Source organism: Protopterus annectens, chromosome 7.part0 (assembly GCF_019279795.1).
Source record: "Protopterus annectens isolate FY-2018-M chromosome 7.part0, PAN1.0, whole genome shotgun sequence".
In the NCBI taxonomy this organism is placed as follows: domain Eukaryota; kingdom Metazoa; phylum Chordata; order Ceratodontiformes; family Protopteridae; genus Protopterus; species Protopterus annectens.
The window spans coordinates 797,841,146-797,861,145 of NC_056739.1; the positions used below are offsets into that span (position 1 = coordinate 797,841,146).

Sequence of the window (20,000 nt, forward strand, 5' to 3'; positions counted from 1 at the left end):
ATAAGCTTCAGCTTGATTGTAAAACATCCTCTCAAAAACTCATTACATTACAACATAAGTTTTTAGTTTGTTAATGTTTATTTGCAATTTAGCTATCGTCTCTCAACTGGGACATATACTTGCCTAAGCCAGCAATCGAATGTCATAAGAACTTTCATGTGATAATACGTCAGTCAAACCCATTTCACTCCCCTAAACAATTCTGTGCAGAGGTCAACCAGTTAACAGGTCTTAAAACTGCCCCCAATGCTCACTTTCCTCCTCTTCCCTCTCATCCTCAGACTTTAGTACTTATTTCTTTACCCTCCCCTCTGTCAGCTCACATATTCCCCTTACCCCCCTACTTTTAAAAGATTGTAAACAAAGATATTTCAACTCTTTGAAAACCTAAAACTTGACTTGCCTGCAAGGACAGTCACCCTGCCCCTCTTGTTCGTATTCCATTGTAGGGAATACATAGTTAGTCCTCTGCTGCATTTTTACAACCTTTGCTTAACTCAAAACTGTATGCCGAATATATGGAAAACAGTAGAAGTCACCCCCCCCCCCAAAAAAAAAAAATCCCCAGCCCCTAGATACCTGGTGATTACTGTCCAATCTCCATCCTCCCAACCCTTGGAAAAATCTTAGAAAAACTGGCCAATAATCACCTGTCAAACTACGTAAGTCAATACTGCCTCTCTTCCAAGTAGCACGGTTTCTAGTCTGGCCGCAGTACTTCCACTGCACTTTGGACCTTCATTGACCACACGCTTTTAGCTTTGGGCAAAGCCTCCTCTTACTGGAACCATATTTAGAGACCTTAACAGAGCCTGATTGACCACTTAATCCTGTTAAAACCTTCTCCCTGACATTGGGGGTTAGCCCTGACATTATTCCCTGGTTCCAAAATGACCTCTCCATCTCATTAAATTTTAAAAATAAATTAGTGTTAAGAGAAAAAGTTTTAAAAACATACTACTGTTTGTCTTTTTCCTGTTCTTGCAAAGTGAACATGTTATTTGTTGGGATATGCCTATCAAAGATGGGCCTCATCTGTGAACAAACTGCAGCATTGCTTATGAACCAGAATGATATCTGTTTTCTGCATTTCAGAATAAAGAGATTTGGTTATAGCTCAGTGAAGCCTGGGATAAGGACGCACAGCCGAGTAAGAGTTAATTTACTGGGGCAGGCTGTGTGTCCTGGAAAATTTGAGCTACCGTTGTTGAATTGAACATTTTGTACTTCTTGAACATTCTGTACTAGCTGTGGTTTTGAGGTAATTTGTGATAAACATGTTTTTCCTATGTTTTTCATAGCCAACTTTCAACGGTCAGAAATGTAACAAAAAGTTGTTTGCTTGCAGTATAAAAGTTGATGTCAGTAAACAAGTTGATCAGATCAGGGGAGATCAGATCAGTCCAGACCAGACATCTTGGCCAACATGCTGTGTAATCTGGTTAACTGCTAATAAAGGAAAATTCATCGCCTGAGGCAGATGCGACTCGTTTGATTTTTTTCTTCTGACATTTTGGTCCTTTGGACCGGAAACCTCTACGAAGATACGGATCAGACTGACAGAGAGACTGAAAAACCTGTGCAGGTGAGGGTTTCTCATCTTAAGATTCCCTCGACTGAAAGCCCTCCGACTGATTTGTCATTGAAAAGAGGCCAGACGCTCTCTGATCCCTATCTGAGGGACGGTTTCTGAACGAAAAGGGGAAACTGAGTCTCATCTGGTTCAGGTAGGATGAAAAATAAATTTCTTTTAATTTAATTTAATCTTGTCGACAAGGTTTTATTTTTAGTTAAGGATGGGTAGGATTACTTGTTAAGATTATTTTGTTAGGTTCATCCGTTAAGATAATCCCATTTTATAATAAGCCCTGTAAAATTATTTTGATACAGTCCTAAATACCTGAGAAGAAAAAAAAAAAAAAAAAAGGAAAGGTAAAATAAGAAATCTATGGGAAACATGGGTTCGAGTTGCTGCAAGTGTGAGAGTGATGCCTGTTTAAATGTTGATGCTAAGTATATAAAAGGTTTAAACAAAAATAATGTTACATTTTTGAAAAAGTGGAAGTCGAGATATGATTTTGATGGTACACTAAATAAGAATGCATGTGCAAAATTGGTTAGAGATTTGAAAAGAGATGCGGGAACTAGAACTAAAAAAACAAAGACAATTGGGATTTCCCCAAGCACAAAAATGGTTAGAAGAGGCAAATAAACGAGCTATGAAAGAAAAACAGTGCCAGGAAAAAGAAAAAAATAAATCAAAAGGGATCACTGGTGCCAAGTGGAAAAGTAGCTTTATTTTTAGATAAGGAGGATGAGCATACAGTTTGTGCGGTGCAAAGGCAGGCAACTGCCCCACCGTATGGGGAAATTGCTGCTGCTGTACCGGCGGAACCTCCTCAATATCAGTCTGAAGATGTGGGATCTGTACAGCAGGGTGGGTTATTGGCTGCTCAAGGAAACGTTGTGACCCCTCCAATTTACCCGCAAATTCCCGTAGTACCCAAGGTTGCTTTGCAACAGGTAGACCATCCTATGCAGTTAAGGTCGGGACCAGCAGGGCAAGGACGTTGGGCCATTAAACTTTCTGACCACTCAGAAGCCCTTCCCTTAATACAAGTTGCAAACCCACAAGCAGGGGATGTTGGACAAGAGCCAACTATTTTAGTTTATCGTCCCTGGGCTAGAGAGGATATAAAACGAGCTACGGATGGTATTCCTCATCCCAAGGTTAATTTTCAAAAGTTTTCTGAGGACATAGTTGGTATGCGTTTAAGTTCTCATCTAAATGGTTTAGAAGTAGAACAAGTAGTGCGACAAATCCTGGGTCCAGATTGGCACTTAGTTTGTGGTACTTGGACATGTAAGGCAGATGACGGCACTACATTAAAGCATAATTCTGGGGTGTTAGACATGCTAGTCACTGATCTGTTGAAGAGAATTTCTGATAAGTGGCGTCCAAGAGCAGATTGGACAGTAATAAATCAGTGCATCCAAAATGATGATGAATCTGTAGATCACTATATTGTAAGATTGACAGAAGTGTTCAATAACCATTGTGGAATGATGATTCCGCAGGATCAGACTACTGATAGTCCGTACGAACAGCAATTGAAAAACGCTTTTCTTAAAGGTTGTAAGGCTCCGATAAATAGTTTTATAACTAAGCATATAGTTGATCACAGAACATGTAGACTGCAACCTTTGTTTGAATATGCACGGCATGCTGAGCGACATTTCAATTTAAAAAAGAAAAAGAAAGTACAAGTGTTAGCAGTAGGGGATGATGGTGGTATATTTTTGGTACAGGACAAAAGGGGGCAAGGGCGCCGTGGTGGCGTACAAAAACGTGGGGGCCCGAAATGGGACACGTCGTATAAACAGGGTGGACATTCAGAGGACTATGAGGGGAGGTTAAAACGTGGAGAATGTTTTAAATGTGGTAGACGTGGGCACTTTGCTGCCGACTGCGAAGAGTGGAAACATCCCTCACAGCTTACGAACATGACTATATGATAGTAAAGGAAGGCACCAAATTCATTATTGTGATTATTGTAGAGAAGAAGAAAGTGAGAATGATTGTGATGATGATGAGGCATACACTCTCTGTGATGAATGTCAGGACACCCAGGAAATTAAGGAAGGGCGGGATTGTGACTGCGAAGTCATAAACCTGGCACTTTTGGGTATTGCTATGCATCTGGATCAAAAACCCATGATAGAGTTTTTGGTTGAGGGACAGAAAGTGGAGTTTTTATGTGATTCAGGTGCATAGCATACACTTTTGTGTCCAGCAGTTCTACCCCCGAACTGCGAAACAGATGAGATTGTCCTTGTGAAAGCGGCAAACGGGAAAATCTATAAGGAACCACTGTCTCATCCTCTATTGTTCACAGATCCGCAAACAAACCAAACTGTTAGGTGTAGGGTAATTATATCGAACGTTTGTCCAGTTAATTTGCTGGGAAGAGATTTGATGCATTTGTTTGGAATAATGGCAATTCCCACACCTAAAGGCATTGAGGCGAAAAGGTTAGCGGATGGCTTGGCGGTGCAAGGAGTACAAGACTTGTTTTACTTGTATAGCCAGGACTTGATTTCAAACGGGCCGGGGAGGGTTGTTACAGATTTGATCAACCTAGCTTTAAGTAAATCTAGGAGCGGGTCACCGCAGGTTGCAGCGTACTTACATTGTACTATGTACTACAGACAGGCCCCTGGTCCGGATAAAGACTTTGAAAAAGAATTCTTTAGGCACAAATGTGCAAGGATAATTTTGAATGATATGTTTTGGGATAAGCAAGGTAATACAGTAGTGACCTGTACTTTGACCAAGGAAATGAGTTCTTTATATCGCTCAGGTTATAGCCCACATATTTCAATTACTAAAGCGGTGGGGACACATTGGGTAGATTTGGCGAAAAAGGTAACAAATTGGGACACAATGTCCGAAAGTCAGTTGAAGGATCAAAAGATCCAGGTACAAAGATTAAATTGGGTGATTTGGGCACAACCAAGTGTGCACCTCAGGGATGACAAAACAGAAATGGCATGACAAATCCTCCTAACTAAAGAGGAAGATAGTGCGTTAAGTGCCTTACCTGTAGATTTATGGTCAAAAGGTAAAGGGGATGTAGGACTGATGAAAACAGCAGGTGAAGTTTGTATAACTCCAAAGTCAGGTTTTAGACCACGTAAGCAACAATACCCACCAAGTAAACAAGCAGAGGAAGGAATTAAGCCAGTCATTGAGCAGCTAAAACAGGTAGGAATTCTTGTTGAATGCCCAGATTCACTCTGCAATACTCTGTTGTTTCCTGTAAAGAAACCGGATGGGTCATGGAGGTTGGTTCAGGATTTACAAGCAGTTAATTCGGCTGTGATCCCAAGAGCACCGGTGGTCCCTGACCCCTATACATTACTTAATGATTTACTACCTCAGCACAGATATTTTTCTGTCATAGATATAAGCAATGCCTTTTTCTCCATACCACTACATAAGGAGAGTAGATTTTGGTTTGCATTCACTTATCAAGGTAAAAGATACACCTACACCAGATTGCCACAGGGCTATTGTGAGAGTCCGACAATATTCGCACAAGAAATGGCTGCAAATTTAGCTCAGTTTGTTCGCCCAGAGGGAAGCCAGGTTCTGTTGTATGTAGATGATATTTTGTTGGCCTCACCCACGCAGGAAAGTTGTAGAAGGGATACCCTTGCCCTTCTTAGTTTTTTAGCTGGGCAAGGACATAAGGTAAATAAAGAAAAGTTACAATTGTGGAAAGCACAAGTAAAGTACTTGGGTTATTTAATTTCGCATGCAGGTAGACAATTGGAGAACAAAAGAAAACAAGCAATTCTTGAGGCACCTATGATGTCCTTTTTAGGTGTGACTAATTTTTGTAGAAGTTGGATCCCTAACTATGTTGAGGAAGTAGGGCCATTGACCGCACTGATCTATGATACTCCCATGGCAGCTAAGAATAATATACAGTGGACAAATAAGGCAATACAGGCATTTATTAGAATTAAGCAATTGATAGCAGGATCCTCTGTTTTAGGTTTTCCGAACTATTCTAAGCCGTTTGTACAAATGGTTGATTGTAAGGGAGGATATATGACTTTGGTTCTGGTACAAGTACATGGGGATAAACAGAGGCCGATAGCTTTCTACTCCTCCAGATTAGATCCTGTTGCAAGGGCATTGCCGCATTGTGTTCAAGCTGTAGTGGCGGCCGCCATGGCAGTACAAGCCTCAGCATCATTAGTTTTGTTTCATCCATTACAATTGCGGGTTCCACATTCAGTAGCTACTATACTTTTGCAAGATAAGATAACCTTTTTTATCTCCTGGTCGACATTTGTCGTGTGTGACCGTGCTGCTGACACAGCCTCATATGACCATAGAAAGATGTACTACTCTTAATCCGGCGACACTTTTGCCGACTCCAGAAGAAGGTACTCCACACATTTGTTTAGAGAGCATTCATGACAAAATACTTCCCCGACCAGATTTAACGGATATTCCGTTGATAGATTCTGATCTTGTTTTGTTTGTAGATGGATCAGCAAAGAAAGACACTGTAGGAAAAACACTAGTAGGGTATGCTGTCACCACAGAAACTGAAGTTTTCGAGGCAAAAGGATTGTCAAACATTTATTCTGCACAGGCAGCTGAGTTGGTGGCTTTGACTCGAGCTTGTACCTTAGTGGAGGGTAAAAAAGTGACAATTTATACAGATAGTCAATATGCTTTCTCCACTGTACATGTTTTCGCTCAACTATGGAAGAATAGGGGAATGGTTACTGCGACAGGCAAACCAATAAATCACAGAGATTTAATTTTACAGTTATTAGATGCAGTGCAACTACCACTTCAGATAGCGATATGTAAATCTTCCGCACATACCAACAGAAAAGATCCTGTCTCCAGGGGAAATGCCCTTGCTGATATGGCTGCAAAAAAGGGAGCTCAAGAAAATGATTTGCTTTTACATGATAATGATTTGGAGCCCGGACACCTCTTAGACTTAGAGACACTAAAAGTAATGCAAACATTGACGACACAGAAGGAAAAATGTCGTTTGGTAAAATATGGTATCACTCAACAGTGTGGGTTGTATAGGGCATCAGATGGCAAAATGGTATTACCCTCAAACCTTTTTAGATATGCGGCATTGGTTAGCCATGGACCTGTCCATGTAGGAGTACAGACGATGATTCAGATAGTGTCTAAGGTGTTTTGGTGTAAAGGGTTTTCAACTTATGCAAAGCAATTCTGTTTATCTTCTTTATTATGTGCAAAGTATCATGCTCAGGGGGGAGTTAAAAAGTCTCAGCAGGCATTCCCTACCCCTCCGTATCCATTCCACACTCTCTGTATGGACTTTATTGAATTGACACCCTCAGAGGGAAAAAGGTTCTGTTTGGTCATTATTGATGCTTTTTCTAAATGGGTAGAAGCTTTTCCAGTGAAGCATCCGAATGCACAAACAGTAGCAAAGCTTTTGACTACAGAAATAATTCCCCGATTTGGCCTACCAAGACGCATTTACAGTGATAATGGGTCTCATTTTGTTAACCAGATTGTTCAGAAATTGGGTCAAGTGTTTCAAATTGATCTCAAAAATCATTGTGCTTACCATCCCCAATCAGCTGGACTGGTGGAAAGACACAATGGTGTCTTGAAGAGTAAGCTCCGCAAACTAATGGCAGAAACACACAGGTCATGGACTGCGTGCCTTCCGTTGGCACTCCTGTACATGCGAATCTCACCTTCCTACAAAGGACTTACACCATTTGAACTTTTGTTTGGGAGACCATATTATGTCCTACAGTGGCAAGGATTGTTGCCAGCGGAACGTGAGGGGGTGAGGATCTAGCGGATTATATGAAGAAGCTGCTAAATGTCAAATCTCTTGTAACCAATGACTCCTTTGCAGATTCCAGAAATGAAACCTTGTTAAGCGTGGCACCCGGGGACTGGGTGTGGATCCGAATTGTGAAGAGAGAGAATTGGTTATCCCCCAGGTGGGAAGGCCCATACCAAGTACTTATCTCGACACCTACGGCTGTAAAGATCGCTGAGAGGACTTCGTGGATTCATATCACCCACTGTAAAAAACTCAAGGCTCTTCCTTCTGCCATTGATATTGGTCAAACTCCACTGGACCTCTGAGCGCAAAGTCTGGCTACAAAGGGGGATTAGCCCAATAGGGGTTAGTTCGTCTCAAACCCAGTGAAGAAACCAACGGCGCGAGGTAGTCCTTAGGGACGATGGCCATGTTCAACTGGTACTTGAACTGTCACATGATGATGATTTTGGTGGCGAAAGTAAATATGTCCATACGAGAAGGAACAGTTGCAAGAGAAAAAGGAATGGTGGTGCTGCAAGCGCAAACAGGTGTTACTACTGTGTTTAAGGTGAAACTTTGTGAAGGAATTTTGGACTGTTCTAAATGGAACGATAATAATTTCTTGACTCGTGCAAAATACTTGTGCAGTAGAGACTGTACGTCCTGGGTCAAGTGTTTGGTGGTCAACAGATGTGAATGGATGGGAAACAAGTGGTGCAGTGATACCAGAGAAAGATAAAAGCAGGCAACAAAGAATAAAAATTGCGCATTTCCAAGGTACCGGAGTAGTTACTATAACCATTGTGTCACCACAAGAAAGTGATTCAGGAGTTTATGGAATCTGAGTATCTCTTCCAACTAGAACTGATCCTTTGGGGACCCTCCAACTTAAAGTACAAAGCCTTAAGAATGCTACAAATAAAGCAGATTTTGCCTTCACAAAAGAAGAACAATTGTTAATCCAGACGGGATTCGTACACCATAATGAATGGTTAACTTGGGTTAGATATAGTACCCGAGAAGCACATCGTGAGAACTGTATTTCTTGTGCTGAAGGTAAACAGCAATTAGCAACAGTCCCATTGATGCAAGATGAAGGTAACCTAACGTGTCTGTTGAAATTATTCTTCAACAAAACTGAAGATAAATGCAAAGATGAAACTCAGCGTTTTCCGGTCATAAGCAAAGTTGAGAAACCGCCTGCAGCGATTTCCTATCCAGGTTTGTATATGTGCATTTCCAGAGATGGCACAGGGAAAAATTATGGCAATATGGGACAGAACTATTGCAATGTTACTGTGAATGGCAATGGGAATCCATTTCTGGAGAACCAAACTCATAGTTTAGCAGACGTATGGTGGTTATGTGGAGACAACAAACTCAGATCAAGGCTTACGATTCCCTGGAAGGGAACTTGTGCACTTGTAAAGTTAATTCTGCCATTCTACATTTTCCCAGTTCCAGCAAGCAATTTTGTAAGAGAACTTGAAATAAAGCCGAAGTGGTTGAGTAGGAGAAAAAGAGAGGTACCGAAGCAATCTTTCGATAACGTTGTCTACATCGATAGCATTGGCGTACCAAGAGGCGTGCCTGATGAATACAAAGCAATAAACCAAATAGCAGCTGGTTTCACATCCATCTTTGTCTGGATTCAACCTAATAAGAATGTGGACTGGATCAACTACATTTACTATAACCAGCAGTGTTTTGTGAACTATACCAAAGATGCATTGAAAGGAATTGCTGAACAACTGGAGGCCACTTCGCAGGTGGCATGGCAGAATCGAATTGCATTGGATATGCTCCTGGCCAAAGAAGGAGGAGTTTGTAAGATGTTTGGGACTTTCTGTTGTACATATATTCCAAACAACACTGCGCCTGATGGAAGTATCACTCAAGCTTTGAAAGGTTTGGAGATGTTATCCGAAGAATTGGCAGAGAACTATGGGGTAAATAATCCCTTTACAGATTTTCTACAAGCGTGGTTTGGAAAATGGAGTCATTTCATCAGCAGTTTCCTGGTGTCCGTTGGAGTCGCTGTGGCTATCGTGGTGGTATGTGGTTGTTGTTGTATACCCTGTATCCGAGGTCTTCTACAAAGACTGGTTGATACTGCTGTTACGAAGACGATGTACCAGCAATTGCAACAGACTGGTGAAAGTGAATACGTTGAAATGTGACTCTTTGCAAATGTTTTTGAAATTTAAAAATTTGTCTTGCCAATGAAGTAGTGTATGCAAAGAAAAACTTAGTTTTTACCATATATTGCTGAAATAAAAGACAAATAAAAGTGTTTTCAGGGGGGGAAATGTTGAGAAAAAGTTTTAAAAACATACTGTTTGTCTTTTTCCTGTTCTTGCAAAGTGAACATGTTATTTGTTGGGATATGCCTATCAAAGATGGGCCTCATCTGTGAACAAAATGCAGCATTGCTTATGAACCTGAATGATATCTGTTTTCTGCATTTCAGAATAAAGAGATTTGGTTATAGCTCAAGTGAAGCCTGGATAAGGACGCACGGCCGAGTAAGAGTTAATTTACTGGGGCAGGCTGTGTGTCCTGGAAAATTTGAGCTACCGTTGTTGAATTGAACATTTTGTACTTCTTGAACATTCTGTACTAGCTGTGGGTTTGAGGTAGTTTGTGATAAATATGTTTTTCATAGCCAACTGTCAACGGTCAGAAATGTAACAAAAAGTTGTTTTGCTTGCAGTATAAAAGTTGATGTCGGTAAACAAGTTGATCAGATCAGATCAGATCAGGGGAGATCAGATCAGTCCAGACCGGACATCTTGGCCAACATGCTGTGTAATCTGGTTAACTGCTAATAAAGGAATCGCCTGAGGCAGATTCGACTCGTTTGAATTTTTTCTTCTGACAATTAGCCACCACTCCCTTAATACTTGTCCCTCTTTTCTTCCTCCATTTTCTATTAATAAGCTTACACTTGACCTTCCCCCAACTTCCAGTCTTACGAAACGACAAAGACGTGGTTATTTTCTTCCCCAATTATACAACCCACTCAGTTCAACATAATTTGCAAAACAATTTTCTCTCCCTCATTAACTGGCTTAGTAGTAAAAGAAAAAAAAAAAAAATTCAACGCCTCAAAAACTAAAAATGCATTTTGGAACCTCTACTAAAAGGCAAAAGGACCCCAACCTGATTCTTATTCTTGACCACCTTAATAATGCCACTTTGCATGTTAACACCTTCATATATGTAGGAGTGTGACTTGATCCCTCACTTAACTTCCACCATTATCTGGAAAACACCAGGAAAAAGATAAACTCCCTACTTTTTTGGGCCAACAAAATCTCCTTCTCCTTGCTCTGCTTTCCAGCAAGAAATGCTATTGGCAAAAGGATTCTTCTAGCCTGGCTTGAATACTGCCTACCTCCTGTGGCATCTGCATCCAAAAGAAACTCTGCCACCCATCCAAACAATCTCCATCTCCTGCCTCATTATCCATTCTCCAAAGTATGAACACTGTTGTCTTAACACTAGCAAAACCAACTGGCTGCTGATTCAGCAACGAGCCAAATTACTCAACTGAAACCTTTCTGGCTCCTGAAAGAAAACTCCTGTTCTCTTTCCTTTAGCTTATTTTGACAGCCCAAGTAATGTAACCTTAGATCTCATAGCCACTCAGGGCCTCTTTGGCAAGCACCTAAAGCCATACTGCAGGGTTATAACCACTCCCTTTCTAACCTTGGACCCAAGCTCTGGAGGGATCTTCCCTCAAATCTTAGTGTATAACTATAACTCATTTTGGTTGCTGTGTAAAGAACATTTTGTAAATGCTCTCCTTCAGGTCACATACCCTATTCTCCCTGATTTCTCAAAACATGGGGTCTGTCATTTTCACTATAGTATATCTTCTCAAATTCCTAACATGTCGCTTAATCTAACTGATGTAAATAGTGTACATAGTGGTTCTGTTGGCTACCTTCTTAAATAATTTTTCTATTGTATATTAACTGTATCTTTGTTTTTTTGGTGTGCTGTTTTATTGTATTAATTGTTTTTATTTTTTCCACTTGATGTGTGTTCACATTCTGGACTGAGACTGAAATTGGCCCAATGGGATAAGTGCACCGTCCCAGTTAACAAATATAAATAACCTGTTTAAGTGCCCTGATTCAAAAATTCCTTCCAAATCAAACATCCATCGTGTCCTTAAAAACTATGCATTGTCTCTACTAACCTCAAAGTAATTGGGTCGAGTTCATTCCCTGGCTCTTACTTGAGTAAAAATGCCTTTCACGTGCCTGTTTTACATTTTTTTCTGTAGTAGTAAGGTAGCTTTCCTGTTTCATCCTCCCCTCGTGTCCTTCACTGTACTGTCACTGTGTAGTTTCAGCACCCTTTGCATCTTTGTCCCATTTCCCTGATCTTGTGCCGTGGCCTAATACCCTTCTGCACTTGAAGCCTGCAGGGCTGCTGACTTCATCAGTGGGGGAGCCTTCCCATTTGTCATGTAACTCAGTGGTGCCCACTCTCCACACTTTGAATTACGCGCCCTACAGAGCATCACTGTTGTTAGGGAAGGCTGGCCTCTGACCACTGTGAAGTTCTCACAATATTTCTCCTTGGTCCTTGTGTGCCTACAGACCTGCTAACCATATTCTAGATAGAAAGTTCTGTGTTAAGGTCGTGATATTGTCCGAAGGCTGTCTGCAGTGCATGTTGTACTCCAAATGGGGACCCTTCCATAGTCACTGGAAAGAGTGGCATCATCTTCCCTGTTTACTGTCCTTTAGGGAGGTGTGTTTTTTTTTACTGGGCTCAGGGCAGGTGAAGGGTGATGTTAGGCTCCCATATGGGAACCTTTGTGTGTCTTTGCCACAGCTCTGTGCTGTTAGTTGCAGGTCCTTAACTTAAAAAAAAAAAAAAAAATCTGATTGATTTTTTTTTTTTTTCAGCTGTAGAGGTTAACAGCCTAGATTTTTCGTTTTGCGTGTCCATGTCCTTCTGCTGGTTTGCTCCTTCATTTTATACTACTGGACACACCTTTGTATCATTTGTAGAGGTGCAGATTAGCGTTCTAATTCATTATCTGGATGACCAAGGAGGCACAGGTGGTGAGGATGCAGGAGTCAGTCACAGGTGTATAAGCTAAGTTTCTAGGTGGCTTCTCTCCTTAGCCTTTTTGGTGCTAAATTGCTGGTGCAGGACTGTGAACAACAAGGCTGATGGTGATTTTTTAACTTTTTATTGTTTAGGTTGATGGATGCTGAAAAGCTGTAGTGCTGTTACTAAAATACATGTTGACACCTGAAGACCTCTGTGATGGCTGCTGAATCTTTAGGAAGAGCTGGATAGGTAAGAAGCTCAGTTTGTGAAGTTATCTTTACTGGAATGTGAGAAAGAAGTGTTGGCGATTGTACCAGCCTGGCTGATAGTAACTGGTTTAGCTTGTTGTTAGGTTGGAAGTTGTATAGAGTACGGTATTACTTCCTTTGTATAGTACATGAAAATGGTTGTATCAGATGAACTAAGTGTAACCAGGCTCTACCATCAAGCTGGGAAATGGAGATAAACAAGAATATGTATCACGATAGAAATGATAACTGTGTTTGTGTGTGCGTATGAACAGTTTGTTAGACCCCCATCACATATAGTGCAAAGGGTGTAGAAACGCCATCTCTTTAGGATGTACAATTTAAATAGTTTAGGAGAAAGAAAGAAAAATGATGAGGTCAGTGCCAAATAACCCGTGAAAAGAGATATTGGTTGCAGGATAAATGGTCAGATCCCAGCAGCCTGAAATAGATTGTCAAAATGACAAGCTCAAAACATTGAAATCCTGAACAGCAGGAAACTTGAAACTTATTACTTCAGGTTTGCAACACAGACTACAGTGACAAGTCAGCTGAGCTACACAGTCAACAGTGTTGTACACAGTGCAGTGCAGTTCTGTGTATTTGTCTGTTACGACTTAACATTGCTTTTTATAAACTAAATGCGAGCCACAGCATAACTATACATAGGCAGCAGCAACATTGTAAATCAGCTGAAGTCTACAGTTTTACTTGCATTTTGCATCATAACGATAACATTTTGAGACGTTTTGTAGAAGGCAAGCCCACTGCATTCCCCACAGTATGCGGAGCTGCCCTGTTGTATCCAGAGATCTGGGAGCTGCCCTGTTGTATCCAGAGATCTGGGAGCTGCCTCCGTTGTATCCAGAGATCTGGGAGCTGCCTCGTTGTATCCAGAGATCTGGGAGCTGCCTCGTTGTATCCAGAGATCTGGGAGCTGCCTCGTTGTATCCAGAGATCTGGGAGCTGCCTCGTTGTATACAGAGATCTGGGAGCTGCCTTGTTGTATCCAGAGATCTGGGAGCTGCCTTGTTGTATCCAGAGATCTGGGAGCTGCCTCGTTGTATCCAGAGATCTGGGAGCTGCCTCGTTGTATCCAGAGATCTGGGAGCTGCCTCGTTGTATCCAGAGATCTGGGAGCTGCCTTGTTGTATCCAGAGATCTGGGAGCTGCCTCGTTGTATTGTGCTCGTCATGCTTAGATCTGAAAAAATGGCTGCAGACTGTATTATGCAAACATTTTAACTTTATTAATTTACTGTGTCCGTCTCCTTTGACTTATTCTGTGTCATTGTTCTGAATGAAATTTGTTTCAGTCAAATTAGTCCTTTATTTAGCCTTTTTCCAGTGTTATATTTTCCTCCCTTTAGGCCTCAGCCATGTTTTGCTTGTTTTTTTCATAGCAGAAAATCTACATTAGTGCTGTTCTTTCTCAAAATTGTTTGTTTCCTGGAATCCAGTTGTTGGGCTTAACTGCTGCCTTCCACTTCAGTGTTTCATTTAAATTGATTTGCTGATGATGTTCATCGTGCATACAGCTGCAGTAATCACAGATGGGTTCTCTGCTGTCAGGCGGGTCCTCGGTCGGCCGAATTCCAAAGTCTAGGTCCGGCGTCGGTTGTCGTCGCTTTCTTCCCTGACGTCAGTGCGACAGGGGTATATAAGACACAGCCGACGCCATTTTCTTCAGTCTTTTTTGCCGCGCGGTGCCCGAAGCAGAAGCAGTTCGCAAGTGCCGGTCGGCCAGCTCCTGAAATTACGAAAATTTGGAAACCGAAGTCTTCTTTAAAGCTAAGTACCCCGTTGGGGAAACTTTTCTTGCCTCAGACCGATGTCAGACAAAGTTAACAATTGTACTTCTTGTGGGAAGTAAATACCGCATAAGGATTTCCATTCCCTCTGCATACCTTGTTTAGGCCCAGACCACGATGTCTCGGGCTGTCGCTTTTGCGCTACTTTCAATAAACGCACTGTTAAGCGTCTGGCGGAGTTCGCCCAGCACTTTTTTGGTAAAGCTTTTGATTATAAAATGTCGTCGGAGACTCCGAATACCTTTTTGTCCAAAAAACGCAAGGACAAAGACCGACACGCGAGGTCCGCGGTCTCCACCGACACCACGCCAAAACCGGCTACACGTGGTCCGGTTCTCGGCGAGGCACCTACACAGCCCCTGACTACCGATGACACTTCTTTGGCGGTGTCTCCTGCAACCGAGACCGCAGGTGCCTCGGCCCATGCCCAGACAACAGCTACCGAAGCCACTGTGAGTGTTGAGCCTCCTAACGTGGACAGGTCCACTTCCACCCATGGTGTCTTTAGACCCTCATCTTCCTTTTCCATTAAGGCCTTTACTAAGTTCAAATCAGCCATGCATCCCAAGAGGCCTGTTGCACAGGCCCCATCTCCAGGCCCCATGCCTAAAAAACAGATGCTTAAAATGGCTGAGGATTTAATTACTCTTATCAGGGGTTCCCAACCCCCTCCGGACAAGAGACCCAGAGTGGAGGAAGACTCTCCCTCTTCTGAACAGGGCTCCATTATTTCAGAACATTCTGATGAAGAGGAACACTCGTACTCCCCTTTTGAAGATTCTGATGCAGAGCAGTCCATTCCTTCTGAATCTCCCCCAGAGGATTTTTCTTTTGGGGAAACCTTGCATACCTTGAGGGAACATTTCCATTGGGAAGGCCAAGACTTTTCTGATTCCAAGAAAAGACTTAGGGAATTTCTTTTGCTACCTCAGCACAGGCCTCTGGCGATACCTCCTGTCTTGGACATACTTGATGTTTACTCGGAGGCCTGCCTTAATCCGGATTCCCTGCCTCCTGCCCCAGTCAAGCCTGATAGGTACTACAGAGTTCCTAACTCTCACCAATTTCTTTACAAAAGCCATAATGCTGACCCTGAAACCATTTCTCAAGGCCCCAAGGGAATGAAGGCCTCTACTCTAAGAATCCACTACCTTCCGAAAGAGAGTCTAGATCCTTAGAAAGGTGGGGAAAAAATGTATATACCTCGGCCACCCTAGCCATGAGGGCCTTAAATTGTCAGTTCCATATGCTTAAATATCAGCAGTTTCTGTTATCTCAATTAAGAAATAAAATGTCACAACCTGAACAACCAGATTTGAAGGAGTTGCAGGATATGATTCACAGTGCAGAACAAGTGGGTAAACACACCTTACAATGTGGCTATGATGCTCTAGAGACCTCAAGTAGAGCTGCTGTTACAGGATCAGTCATTCGTAGACATGCCTGGCTTGGGGAACAAACCTTGCCTGATCAAGTTAAAGCTAAACTACTAGATGCTCCTTTACAAAAGGATGTACTATTTGGTACTATTGCTGAGGAGATACTACGGAAAATGGAAGAAAAATCTAAATCTATGCAAACTGTAAAAGCTTTTCTACAGGTTCAACCACCACGTTTTAGCAGAAATTGGCCTTCAAAAAACTGGTCCTTTCCAGCCACGGACAAGCCCCAAAGAGGTAGATACAGGCGCACAGGGGGCAGAGGACAATCTCAAGGATCATATAGAGGCAGACAATGGCAAACTCCAGCACCAAGAGGTGGCGAAGACAGTGCACAACAATACAGGAAACAAACTCAATGACTTCCCCCTTTTCATGCCAAGCAAGTCTCAGCTGGCAGCACCCTTGGGAGGAAAGCTGGCATTATTTACAAGAAATTGGCATATTATCACAACACACAAATGGATCCTGGACATTATAAACAGAGGCTACAGATTTCATTTTCACACTCTTCCAAAAATGAGAGGCATGCCGAACCTGCCACACAATCAAAGGGCAGAGGCTCAAATACAAATTTCAAAGCTCATGGACATGAAAGCTATTCAAGAGGTACCTACTCATGAACAAGGTCAAGGTTTTTATTCCAGACTATTTCTGGTACCAAGGAAAGGAACCGACTGGAGACCCATTTTGGACTTATCCATCCTAAACACATTTCTACTCGTACCAAAATTCAAGATGCTCACATTACAGCAGCTTCTTCCCATGCTGGGCAAGGAGTTTTGGCTGGTAACATTGGACCTCAAGGAGGCATACCTGCATGTCCCAATCAGACAAAGCTGCAGAAGATACCTCAGATTTCTTGCAGGTTCAATCCACTATCAATTCTCTGCGTTGCCCTTTGGCTTATCTACTGCGCCCAGAGTATTCACGAAATGCCTGGCATCAGTAATTGCCTACTGCAGACTTCAAGGGATACAAATTTACCCTTATTTGGACGACTGCCTGATCCAAGCGGACAGAAAACACATACTTGTGGAACATCTGGCTTATGTAACACGGTTATTGAATTCTCTGGGATACACAGTCAACACAGAGAAATCCAGGCTCACACCATCTCAGAAAATAACTTTCCTGGGTGCCAACTTGGACACAAACACCCAGATGGCCTATCTTACGCCAGAAAAACAGGGGCAACTAACTCAGTACTTCAAAATACTAGCAAATTGTACCAGGCTCACTGCAAGGAAAATCCTGCAGGCCCTGGGCTTCATGGCATCTTGCATTCTTTTAATCCCATGTGCAAAGTTGCATATGAGGAAACTTCAGTGGTACTTAAAAAAACCTATGGTCTCAACACAGCCACAGTTTAGAAACAATAATACCAATAATCCCTTGTTTGCAAAAGGAATTTCTATGGTGGGCCCAAGCATGCCAAACACAGGTCTCCCATTCTGCAAGCCTCAAGCAAATCAAGTCATCACTACAGACGCCTCAGATTACGCCTGGGGGGCGCACATGACAGGCAGGTGCATTCAGGGCAAATGGTCCCAAAAGGAAAAGCACCTTCACATCAATCAAAAAGAAATGCTAGCAGTGATAAATGCACTTACAGCTTTCAAGGACCTCCTGCATCCAGGGCAATTATTGATAAGAACAGACAACACCACAGTAATGTGGTACATAAACAAACAAGGAGGAACACATTCATACCCCCTGTGCAGGCTAGCCATGTCACTTTGGAACTTGGCTCTGGAATGGCAAATCGAACTTCAAGCACAGTACCTGCCAGGATTGGAAAACACGCAGGCAGACAATCTAAGCAGAAATATGATAGACCCACACGAATGGAAGTTGCATCCTCTAGTGTTTACACAGATAATCCAAGCGTGGGGAAGGCCAGACATAGATCTCTTCGCCTCCCACAGGAATCATCAGTTGACAAAGTTCTGCTCAAGGACCTTCCATCCAAAGGCCTGGAGAGTGGACGCCCTTTCTTTTAGTTGGGCAGCATGGACAGTTTACGCCTTCCCACCTTTGCCTCTTCTGCCCAAGGTGCTCTTGAAGATGATACTGATTGCTCCGGACTGGCCAAGACAACACTGGTACCCACTCCTGAGGAATCTAACACATACTCCTCCCTGGATCCTACCTCTAATGCCTCTTCTACTGACTCAGCACAGCTACAAAACTCTTCACAGTCAGCTGAAAACTCTCAATCTGGCTGCATGGAAAATTCCTTAACACCACAACAGACCCTACTCTCCAAAGAGGTGCAGGATGTCATTTTGGAGGCCATCTACTAGAAAGGCTTACTCCACAAAATGGAAACGGTTCTGCGCTTGGAATGAGAAAAAAGGCCAGGATCCTAGAAAACTGAATTTGCCTCAGATATTACAGTATCTAGCTGAGCTGTTGAACAGTGGACTTTCTTTTTCCTCCATCAAAATTCATGCCTCAGCCATTTCTGCAGAATACAACACTGATCCACCCTTATTCTCTTACCCACTCTTAAGACAGTTCCTCAGAGGGGCTAAGAATATAAGACCTCCAAGGAAACAACCAATACCAGCCTGGGATCTTAATTACATTCTAGAAAAATTAACATTGCCTCCCTTTGAACCAGCTGCCTCAACAGATTTGCAATTTTTGTCCTGGAAAACAGCCTTCCTTCTGGCCATTACCTCAGCTCGTAGCATTTCGGAACTACAAGCCCTCATGGCTGTGCAGCCCTTTCTCATCTTCCATCAGGACAGGGTTTCCCTACGAACCAACCCGTCATTTATGCGTAAGGTAGTATCCAGGGTAGCTTTAAATCAGGCCATACACTTACCTACCTTTTACCCCAATCCTCAAAACAAAGGGGAAAAGCTGCTACATTCCTTAGACATCCATAGACAGCTACGTTACTATTTGGACAGAACAAAGCCTTTCAGGAAATCAGAACAACTCTTTGTGTCCTATGCTGTAGGAGCTCAAGGGAAGCCAATTTCCAAACAGACAATTTCAAAATGGATAGGCCACTGCATATGGTTTTGTTACTCCTTTCATGGCAAATCTGTTCCTACAGGCATCAGATCCCACTCCACAAGGGCCACAGTTACCTCTACAGCCTTCCTCAGAGGAGTCCCTACCAAAGATATTTTGGAGGCAGCCACTTGGAGTTCTGTACATACCTTCACAAAACACTACCACTTACCTTTATACTCCAAAACCAGAGCAGGCTTTGCCACTGCTGTGTTGCAGGGCATTCTGGCTCCTCCCAGTTCCACCTAGTGCCTACCACCCTGTGCGTAGCTTTGGGACTCTACCCATCTGTGGTTACTGCAGCTGTATGCACGATGAACATAGTACAGTTTTGTACCTACCATAAATGTAGATGTTCGAGTGCTAATACAGCTGCAGTACAGGTTTCCCTCCCTCCTCCCCCTCTTGGTAAAGGCCTAGTGGCTAACACCTCCTCATACAACCTGATTGGGTTATCCTTCTATGGTGTATTTGCTTGCAACTACTGATTTTTGATTATATTGCATTGCATGATTATATATAAAATTTATGTATTGCCTTCCTTCTGGGGGCACCTGACATCTGGGGCAAGAAAGACTGAAGAAAATGGCGTTGGCTGTGTCTTATATACCCCTGTCGCACTGACGTCAGAGAAGAAAGCGATGACAACCGACGCCGGACCTAGACTTTGGAATTCGGCCGACCGAGGAACCGCCTGACGGCAGAGAACCCATCTGTGATTACTGCAGCTGTATTAGCACTCGAACATCTACATTTATGGTAGGTACAAAACTGTACTTTTCTGTATACATTGTGGCATTCAATGAGTCAAGTCCTGCAAAATATTTTCCAGCTATTTGGAAAGCTTCAAGGTATCCTTAATGCACCTTTTGATGGTTCTACACTGTTTGGACCCAGGAGAAGAGATGCTTACCAGGGGCAAACAAGACTACAAGACCTTATTTTTTCCCCACTCTTCAAAGTTCCTATTCCAGGAGTCAAAGGGAAGGTAAGAAAATGTGGTTCAGAAAACAGTCACAGGTTTTTCACTACAACACTCCTAAAG

General features: G+C 42.6%; 1 long non-coding RNA gene across 2 annotated transcripts in view; it reads left to right on the top strand.

Annotated features, from left to right (window-relative positions):
• LOC122806694 overlaps window positions 1-20,000 on the top strand; it is a 1,210,421-nt gene that overhangs the window by 294,879 nt on the left and 895,542 nt on the right. Inside the window, exon 2 of one of the 2 annotated variants that reach the window (XR_006365540.1) lies at window positions 12,581-12,680. The exons of the other annotated variant lie outside the window; for it this stretch is intronic. This is a non-coding gene — a long non-coding RNA (uncharacterized LOC122806694). The remainder of the gene's footprint in view (window positions 1-12,580; window positions 12,681-20,000) is intronic. 2 annotated transcript variants of the gene reach the window in all.